This window comes from Pinus tabuliformis, chromosome 9 (genome assembly GCF_031772625.1).
Source record: "Pinus tabuliformis cultivar Carrire ecotype Pingquan chromosome 9, CPIR1, whole genome shotgun sequence".
Taxonomy (NCBI): domain Eukaryota; kingdom Viridiplantae; phylum Streptophyta; class Pinopsida; order Pinales; family Pinaceae; genus Pinus; species Pinus tabuliformis.
This window is the reverse complement of record NC_142307.1, coordinates 371752126-371763409: the sequence shown is the minus strand read 5'-3', so window position 1 is coordinate 371763409 and position 11284 is coordinate 371752126.

Sequence of the window (11284 nt, the reverse complement as noted above, 5' to 3'; positions counted from 1 at the left end):
GTAGTCATTCTCTTTTGCCATTAGTGTTGCACCATGGAGATTAAAACGACTGTTAAATATAAGGAAAAAAAGGATTTCCAAAGACCAGTGGTTGGGCGTAGGAAAGAAAAGCCATGAATATTGTTGTAATATAATCAAGCTTTCCATATTCAATCCCAATACTATGATCTGCAACTTCTTGTGATACATTCTCAGTAATCTCCAATATCTAGAGACTCACATATGCACTTATGTTCTCCTCCCAAAACTCTAACTTCCAAAATTCAAGTGATTCCATGATGTCACTATAGTGTGAGCCATAGGAAATAATGAAAACCCTTACAGACAGAGTGCGAGCCATAGGAACTTATGTGGGCTGAAAACAATAATGTGAGCCGCATACAAGAGTGTGAGCCATTGTGAAATCCATGGAGATAAAAGAATGCGAGCCATATATATTCACAAATGTGAGTCACTGTAAGTGATGTTATACATAGAAGCATATAACCAAGGCACTGTGTTATATGTGAGCAATATGAATTATAAAATAATAGAACTAAGTCATTGTGTGATGTAATTTGAACATTGAATGATCAATATATATATATATATATATATATATAAAGTAAGGCACATAAGTATTAATGATACATGCTACAGAAATGATATAATGATCCAAAGTATAACCAAGCCATGAAGTATAAGTATCCAACCTCATATATGTAAATGCGAGCCATAGAAAATTGTGATCAAAACTAAAGAAGAGTGTGTGCCTCAAAGTATTGTGTGAGCCACAAAATAATTCAAACAACAAAACAATGCAATCCTCCATATAGAATTACGATCTACTGAGATAAAGACATGTGATCCACTGAAAGTGTGTCTAATGATTCTTACAATGATATTATTATATAACATTCGATGGGTGAATTCGATCCTTCAATAGTGGAGCCAACTTGTAAGATACCTCATTAATTTCCTTTTAAATAATATCAAATATATTGACCACATTTCTTAATAATCACGTACCCAAGTAAATTATCAAGTAATAATGAGAGGGATCCATGCTTATTACATCAAGGAAGAGTGCCATGAATATACTAATATTAATTTTTCCTTCTTTCAATTGAATTATCTTTGGGGAAATTGGGCTTCATTTGGGGCCTTTGGGTGCATATGTTTCAAATCAATTTTTTTGAAATAGCATAGAATACAATTTTATACATTTAAGATTAAACATATAGGCTTTATTAATGCATCAATTTTTAAAACACAACCTCCAAACCTAGGCTAGATTCTAGTTCATAATTACATTCCCATTGGAGATGCATAAAAGGAAATAGTTATGCTTGTATTCTCAAACATATTATCATAATTTGTAATCTTACAGGTGTGTTACATGTGTGTTATATATTGTGATCATGAGTTCTAATTTTGAGTTTCTAGATTACTATCTTTATCTAATCAAATCCACTTTCTTAGAGCATGAATATGCCTAATGGTTAAGAGCATGTGTTTCCTCCTAAGAGGTCACAAGTTCAAAAACCAGAAGGGGTTAGAGTAGGTATGCCTTCGTAGACAATAATCAAATCATTGTGTGGAGGTGGGTCTCTTGTCCCACAAACAAGGGGGTATCAAACACCAATTTGGTGTCTGGCTTGGCTATGACAATAGAGATTCTAAAAAGGTTGTTACCAGAAGGAATAGTGTTGAGATGGGAGTTTGTTGAAACTAGTCATAGATGTAGAAGAATTTTGAAACCTGAAATGGTGGGCATGCATGTGGACTCAGATGGGGCACTAGTTGATGAAAGAGAAGAATATGGAACATCTTCATCTGCATCCAGTCATTTATCTAAAGCTGTGAATTTTGATGGTGTGTAAGAAAATATGAGTGATTTTGAATAGTTGTCTAAGACAGTTTATATAAGTGATGTTTGCATCGTATCTTGAAATAAAATTTTTGATTTCCATATGGTGTTAAATCAGAAGTTATGAGTCATTTTTATGTTGTTTGATTATATGTCTTAATTATGATAATTTTTATTGTTTAGAATATCTACAATGCAACATTAAATTAGAGATATAATGTATGTTTCATTCAATATACAAATAATGACATTTTGATTCATTTAGTCATGTAATTTGTTCATAATGTCATGGTTTTTTAATTTAATCATTAAAAAAATTCTAATTTCTTTTGTATCTATCATGTTATGGTTGAAAACATGTTGAATTTATACTTAGGAAAGAAAAATGTTATTCTACCAAGAACATTAGTACGTGTTTTTTTCCTCATAAACAACTGTTTTTTTGCACACAAAAATTCGGTTTTACTAGCATTTTTTAAAAATGTTGAAAATTGAAAAAATCGTCCTTCTAGTATCAGCACACTTTCGTTTTCAAGGTTTTTTTTGCACAAAAATTTCATTTTCACTGGCATTTTTAAAACATGTTCAAAATTGACCCAAAAAAAAATCATTGTTCCAATATACACACTTTTTCGTTTTTAACATTGTTTTTGATGTTTTTTCGGGTTTTTTTGGCAAGAGTCCCTATTTTTAGTTTATAGTTCTTGTTTCAAAGTTTATATTTCTTTCCTCTCTTATATTTCTCCTTTCCATATCCACCACAATGACAAAGCTAAGTTATATTCTTTGTGTGTTGGCCACTAGTCCTGAACATTTATTCTTTGGAATGATATGTTGTTTATGTGCATACGGAATCTACCTCTAAGAAAGGTGATTGAACCAAAATCCAAACCATTTCACATTTATATCTTCAGCTGGATGGATTTATCTTCAAGATAGACTAATATGTCCTAGGCACTAGTCTCTCCTCAACCTGGGCATTGTCTCTAGGAGCTACAACATCTTCTGGCGGCGTTGTCAGGGATCAAATCAGAATATTTTTCAATGTGTATGACATTTTCACATTCCTTCTATTAGGTGAGTGAAGGAATTGTGGGTTGAAGATCTCTCACCTTGGTGACTCCACTATTTAAATATTCTTTTTGATCGTCATGGCTTTCAAAAGGCCTCATACTTGCTCTGACACATCTCATCAGAAAACCCCTCCTATATTCTACCGTGAAAGAATCATATCCAGAAGAGATTGCAGAGAAAGGACCCCTATTACTCTATGTTTTCACCTCCTGAAAAGAGAGTTCGAGTTGTACAAAGAGGGAAAAATAATAGAGATGTTTGGATCCAGCCTCCAAGCCATAGAGTCTCTAAAAGCTAAATTGGACACCATCCAATGGATAATGCTTAGAACTAGCTTTCCAACGGTATATGGAACTCTCGAATGGACTCCAGAATCAAAAGTTGGAGTAGGTTGAAAGTTACCCTTGAAAACTAGAAAGAAAATGAAAATGTTTAAGTTTAATTCAGGATCACACAAATAGGATTTTTCTAAAGCATAAACAGGGGAGAACATTAGCAATCATAAATCAACGATTGTCGATATCGTCTTATAGTAGATCAGAGGTCCGAGAGCATATCGTAAATCGGCGGATCAGGGGATTAGGAAATCGACGCTTTGTGTAGCCGAGCTCCGATATCGTCTATCACACATCGATGATTTCTCATTAGTGACATTAAGCGTATATCGCCATATCTGCAATCAGGAGTCCATGGCGCATGTCATATCAGCGCATCGTAGGTCATATGTTTGATATATCAAATGCTTTATATCGGCGGCGTGAATTGGCGGGTTAGGTAGCATGGAAAATCGGAGGTTCCAACGATCCCACATATCGGTGATCATAAATATCTAAGGTTTCATTGACATGGCATGTCGAAAATTTGAACAATGCAATATCTGTGCATGGCAATTGGTGACAAGACAAATGAATCCCTTCCAAAGCTTCAATTGCAGTTAAAAATGTCGGGATTTAGGCTGATAGTATAAATCAGCAGGAAAAGGACGAAAAAATCTAACAAATGAAATCAACGCAAAACTAGGGGAAGGAGGTCCCTTTTTCTCTTTCATCCAGGAGGCCACGTGGAAGAATATTATTGGATCCGATAAAGACACGGTGGCACTGACATCAGCATGACTTTGCACTACGGAGGACACATGGCATGCAAATCTGGCATTTTCAAGGGTCCAAAGAGGGCATATCTAGGGGACACATGTCACCACTTAGGAAGTGCCACATGACAGAGGATGACATCACATCAGAGATCTCAAATCAAAATTTGCAGATTGAGACATATTAGTACATTAGGGCTAAAACCCCAATTGTGATCCACTGAGAAAGGACCTCCGATAAGGGGGCTATCCAGTGGTCACAGGGAGAGCGAAGAACTAAGAGCTAAGCAGTATAGATGATCCCACATATTGGCGATCACAAGTATCAAAGGGTGCAAACAAAGGTGATTTTATGAAATCTCTAATTGCAATATCCCAAGTGGACCCAATCAACATTTGACGGTCGCAAGCTATATAGGGCACAGAATCTCCCTTATCCTTTTTTCAAGTGGTATAGACTACATCGTGCATCGAAGATCACAATTTTAGGGAGGAGGCATTGAAGGTGAGCAATAGAAACCACTGATATGTGGGATTCTATGCAATAAAGGGAAAAGACCGCCATAAGAGAGTCCAAAGGCCCTCATGCCCGAGGACTAAGGGCCTAGTCATAGACCTCGGTCACATGAAGCAAAAGGGGTTAAAGTGGATCATAATACCATGTCCCACAAGGAATTTTAATGGGAAATCCTGATGTGATAACTCCACGATGAGCTAATGCAAAACTTTAAAGGCATGGTGGGTCAGTAGCTAAGGCATTTAAGGGAGGAGATGGAGCATTCAAAAATAGGCATGGGGTGACACTATAAGGCCCCTTGTGACATGAAATCAGGGTCGATAATGATAGAGTAAATGAATATATGAAAGCTTGGGGGGACTTTATGATCCAACATGGTGCTTCATGCGTAAGGAAGACAAAGTACCACCTTAGGTGACCTCTACTTATGTACTGTGGCATGAAACTGATAGTTGACCACTCCGAACTTTTAAGAAGTAATGATTCAAGTAGTAAAGGTAGAAACAACGGGAATCAGCTGAGTGACACAGGAGGCCAGATCGTGGACAACCCACAACCTGAAGCAAAGGAGATCACATGGATGGGCATGGAGATATTTTGTTGGCGTTTTCATATGATTGTTGACTTGTTTTGTTATCATGTAATGTGTCGCCATTTAATGAAGAAATTAATCTTTTGTAGTCATTTTTGGGCCATAGAGCCATCCTAAGCTGAGATAGCTAGTCGATTTGATGACTGAGGCTCGGTTGAGATATTTGGTTGTAATTATTGTTCAATTCTCCCCTCTCTAGATCAATAGTGGGAAGAAACACTTCGTGAAGGTTCAGAATCCTAAAGAAGGAACTTCATGTTATTTTCAATACTATATGAATTTATGATATGCATCTTTCAGAACATTAAGGAAATGGTGTTGATTCCTCCTTCGAGTACTACAACATGTTACCCTATGTTTAAATTCCATTATGTTCATGTTTCGTCTTTGATTTCAAGTAATCATAGCTGCTAGAAATGTTTCATATGTTCTTACAGATTCATTTGCATTGACTTGTCAATGCATGTTCTTGTATGGCTCATTGAGATTATATCATTAAAATTGCGGCCCATGAGTCATCGCACCCAATCCTCTTTCATCCATTATGTCTACCTATAACTCAAATAAGTGTAGAATTATTGATGCTTCAAGCTCCATGTGACGAGTTATTCCATCTCATTATCTTCTCTCATTGTTATGCCAAAGCTTATTAAGCTCTAGGTCCTTGAACTACTCAGCCTCCACTAGTTTATACATATATTTCTGTGAATTGTATATGTGAAGAAGTACCAGAAATACGTGGCTTACACATTTAGATGAATGAACCCACCCATGATTTTTATTATTATTATTATTATTATTATTATAATTATAATTATATATATATATATACAAAAATATATGTCATGTCTCCAGTTTCCTCAGAATCATATGAGACACACAAAATCTATATGCTCCCGGCACTAGTCTTGTAAGAAATCTAAAGCTATCTCTGGATGCGACAACATCTTTTGGCATGGTTGCCAGGGAATGAATTAAAGGATTTTCCCCTGGGATATGAAAAATTAAGAACTCTTTGTGTAGGTGAACAAAGACGTTTTGATTGCATCCTCATCACCTTGGCGACTCCACAAATATCATTATCATTTATCATCTTGGCTTTTAGAAAGCCTCACACTCGCTCAGATACCTCTCATCAGAAAACCCCATCTGTATCTAACCCAGAGAAATTAATTTTCAGGAGAGTCTGGAAGGATAAAACTCCTACTGCCTATGATACTGCCTCATTATTCTTTGAATCTTCCTCATCTAGCTCCCAGCATGTCATCATTCACTGCTCAGACTTTACTCCTAAGATCCTTACACACCCTTCCCTAAGTATAAACACTCCAACCACTATGGTTTTGGCCCAAGTTCCTTTGGAAAATCTAGATCCCCCTCCATTAATTCAAAAGGTTATTCCTGGTTTCTTATTGAATAAATATGCCCCTCTTGATTTACCTCAATCCCTGAGTGTTATGCCTCAGGACTACCTAAAGCTTTTGCCTAGGTTCAATGGGGAGGATGAAAACATTGCATAGGGACTCTTTGTGTAGTCCCTTAATGAAGAAGTCAAAAAATGGTTTAAATCCCTACCTAATGCCTCCATCACTACTTGGGAGGAACTTGAAAACTCTTTCACACAGAAGTGGGGTGAAAAGAGAAATCACGAGTATGTCCTCACGAAGATCCATGCTATAAGGAAAAAGCCAGAAGAGGATTTTTCAGAATTCATAAAAAGGTTCAATAAGTAGTATAATAACCTGCCTAGTGAGATAAAGCCTCCTCAAGTTGTTTCTCATGTAGTATTTGTGGGAGCCTTTGAATCTAACTTTGGTTTCACCCTAAGAGAAAGGAAGTCTCGCACTTTAGATCAACTCCAAGTTGATTCTCTTGAGGTAGAATAAAATTTCACCTCAGTAGGGAAGTCAAGAGGTAAGGATGAAGCTACTGAGAAGAAAAAGGGGAAAGAGGAAACATCCTCCTCTTGTCAAGCTAAACAATCACCAGATATTAAGTGGGAAGAAATGGATAAAATCATCAGGATTTTATCGTATAAGGTGGTGAAACTTGAGCTAGAGAACAAGAGTCTCCCAAAACAGAATGCTCAAGGTAACAAGCGAGGTTATAACCCACAATACAGAATACCTCCATTGCAAATAATTCAAAGGGAAACAAAATATCAACTTGATCAGATCCCTCCTCGTATATATTTAGAAGATGATAATTATGAACAACCATCAGATGCACATGAGATGCAGGGAAACTTGTATTCATCTTTCTCTGAAGAAGAAAATGAAAACATGGCTCACTAGGAGACAACTCAGGATAGAGAAGAAAAAACAAATGAGGAGGACATAATTGATTATTGTAAAAAGTTTGCAGATTTCATGCAAGCACGGCTACATCGAAGGTATGATCTAAGATCTTCAAGAAAGAGGTCGAGGGAGCCAGAACAACAAGAAGGAACTTCTCCCCAAGATATTCCCCCAGTGCTAGATAAAGGGAAAGGTAAGATGAATCCTAACTCATCCAAGGTAAAAGTTTGCTCAAATAAGGAATGAAATAGCTTTGAGGTACATAGAGAACAGAAGGCACATGTTCTAATAAAAACTACCATTGATAACGAAAGAGAAGCAAAGCTAGGAGGTGTAGAAAAAGGCCAATTTGCATTCAATCTTTAGAAGGAACTCGAAAAGGTAAATATGCTTGCTCCTCTAATTGAACTTATAAATAAACCCACTTATAAAGCCCAAGTATCTTATTTCATGCTTCCATCCACCTCAGTACCAACCCATGACTATTTACACCTTCAAGAAGAAATACCAATGGTGTTTTTGGGCCTCATGTTGAAGAACTTGATCCTTCCGCCACACCCTTCTATGTGACCCTAGTAATTCATTACCTCTTATTGCATAACTGCATGTTGGACTCTGGAGCCTTGCATAACTTCATGCCTTTAGCCATGATGGAACAAATTGTCTTGCCGATCACCAGGCCCTACAAGGACCTATACTCCTTTGACTCTAAGAGGGTCAAATTATTGGGAATGATAAAAGATCTAGTGGTAAACTTGGCTCGGATCTCTATGAAGAGCATAATGATGGACATAGTAGTGGCTAATATTCCCCCTTGATTCGGCATGTTCCTATCTAGGTCTTGGGATTCCAAGTTGGGGAGATCTATCAAATTAGATCTAACTTATGGCACTATTCCCTCTTTTGGAGGCAAACAAAGGAGGTTGTATAGAGAGTCCAGATTTGTAAGAACTGTGACTCCAGCTAAAGGTTCTAAAAATTCTCCAGTGTATGGAAAAGAAAGAGACCTCTCCTGCCTGTTCCTAAAATAATATTAGACCATCTTAGAAGAAACACCAATACACATAACGATGCAGTTAGAACACCAGCACATAGATGAAAACAAAGCGTGGAAATTATATTTTGACGGAGCGAATTCCAAAGATGGAAATGGAGCAGGAGTATTGTTGGTATCTCTCAAGGGAAGCCTGGTACCCCTCTCATTCAAGCTGGAGTTTGAGGATACCAACAACGTGGGAGAGTATGAAGCATTACTCCTTGGGCTAAAAACAACAAGGAATATGAATATTGAATGCTTAGCTATGCATGGAGACTCTGAGCTGATTGTAAAGCAAATCAAAACCCAGCGCGAGGTTAAACACCCCAAATTGAGGACTTACCAGAATGAAGTATGGGATTTGATTGATAACTTCTCCCTTGCCTTTAATATCCAATTTATTCTTCGAGAAGGAAACAGAATGGATGATTCCCTTGCTATAGTACCAATAAATTTCAAACCCCCTCGAAATATGCTTCTTAGATATGAGGTTGAGGTCAGATATAGACCCTCTATACCTGATAATGTCAAGAACTGGTAGGTATTCTAGGACAATGAGCAGATCAAATGAGTTATAGAAGTAGTTGGGGAGTTCGCTAACTCAACCATTGATCAAGAAGAGGAAAAAGAGAAAAATCAAGAACCCACTTCATGGGAAGACACAGTGGCTGGACATAAAATTCTACAACTAAAAGGGAATACCATCCCTCGTGGGCTAGTCCCACTGGAAAGATTATTTAACAAGGATTATTTAGCCTCCAAATAAATGGCTTCGGATATGGACAAACAAGTATAATATTGCAATATCATCTCAGAGGATGAACCCTAGATGGTCAGACTATCAAAAGTAATCCCCTCGCGATATAAAAAAAGGTATTCAAATCTCTTCAAAATTTATAAGGATGTTTTCTCTTGGTCTTATGAGGACTTAAAAGAATTTGATCCTAACATCATACATCATAATATCCCTTTAAAGGGTGGAATAAAACCATGCAGGAAAAATCTCAAGCAGGTTAATCCACTCTTAGTCCCCTCCGTTGAAAAATAAGTGAGGAAAATTCTACATGCTAAAATCATAGTTCCTTTAAGGTATTTGGAGTGGGTGGCCAGCTTGGTCCTAGTCCAGGAAAAGAATGGAGAAACAAGGCTATGTGTAGATTTTCGGAACCTTAACAGGGCATCGTTGAAAGATAACTACCCACTGCCTAAGATGGATTACATATTGCAGAAGGTGGTTGGGTCAGTCATAATGTCCATGATGGACGGCTTCTCTGGTTACAACCAAGTGGCAGTCCACCTTGATGATCAAAAGAAGACTGATTTCACCACCGCTTGTGGAAATTTTATATATTCTCGCATGCCTTTTGGTCTTATTAATGTAGGGGCCACGTTTTAGATAGATATGGATATAGCTTTTATAGGGTAGAAAGACAAGTTCGTAGGGGTATATTTGGACGATATCATAGTCTTCTCTAAGAATGATGAAGAACACATCCTCCACTTAAAGCTCAACTTCGATAAACGCAGGAGGTATGGACTATCATTGAATCCCAAGAAATATCAGCTTTCCTTGAGTGAGGGGAAGCTACTAGGACACATAGTAGCACAAGAAGGAGTAAAAATTGATCCTAAGTGAGTCGAAGCTATCAGTCACATTCCTCTACCTTGAAGAGAAAGAGGTCCAAGCCTTTTTCGGGAGAATCAATTTCTTGTGGAGGTTCATAACCAACTATGCAGATATAGTGAAGGGTATTACATATGTGCTAAAAATGGCAAATGAATTCAAGTGGATCCCTACCCCCCAAGATTATTTTACTAGGATTAAAGAAGATTTGGTTGAAGCACTAGTACTATTCAGCCCTGACTAATCAATTCCTTTCTATATCTTTTCTTTTGCTTCTCCATATACTATTGCCACAATTATGATACAAAAGAATAAATATGGTTATGAACATCCCATCGACTTCTTCAGCCAGGTCTTGAGGGATGCTGAGCTGAAATATAACATCTTGGAGAAACAAGCCTATGCACTAATCATTGCTTTGAAGGAATTTCGAGTATATGTACTACAATCAGAAATCATAGCATTTGTCCTAACGACAGCGGTTAAGGACATCCTCGTCCAAGGAGATAGTGAAGGAAAAAGGGGTAGGTGGATAGCAAAGATACAAGAATATGAGCTAGACATAAAGCCTACTAAAATCATAAAAGGTCATGGGTTGGCCAAGAGTTTATTAGAATCTAATTTCCAAGTTTTGGGGATAAACCTGATAACAGAGGAAGGAAGAACAAAATTTCAGTAGTACGAGATTAAAACATCAGAGTGAAAGTTCTATGCTAAATATGAGGTATCACCCTGGTATAACAATATCATCCAGTATCTCTTATTCTTGAAGTGCCCACTAGGGCTAGATAAATCTAAGTACAAAACCTTAAGAATATAAGCTCAAAAGTATATCATATACAATGTTCAACTCTACTGGAAGGACCCGATGGGAATTTTGCAGTTATGTTTGGTAGAAGGTGGTGGGCTCTAGTATTGTAGCAATAATGCTACAACTCCTGGGGCTTCCTATCTCTAATTTTATCAACCCAGTAGTTCGTACAAACTTGGAAGCGACGGTGCTGTATGCACAAGTACTAGCTCTTGTCGCAGCTGTCACTTGGTCAGCTGGCACAAGTCCGCTAGGGCTCAAGCCAACTTCTATATGCTCTCAGAAGAAGCTTTCTAAATGATGGACGAAGGTTATCTCAAAGGAAATTAATCTACTTTGCAAAAATGAACTGAAAGCCAACCAAAAAATGGAAACCCTAGTAAACCCTAATCTT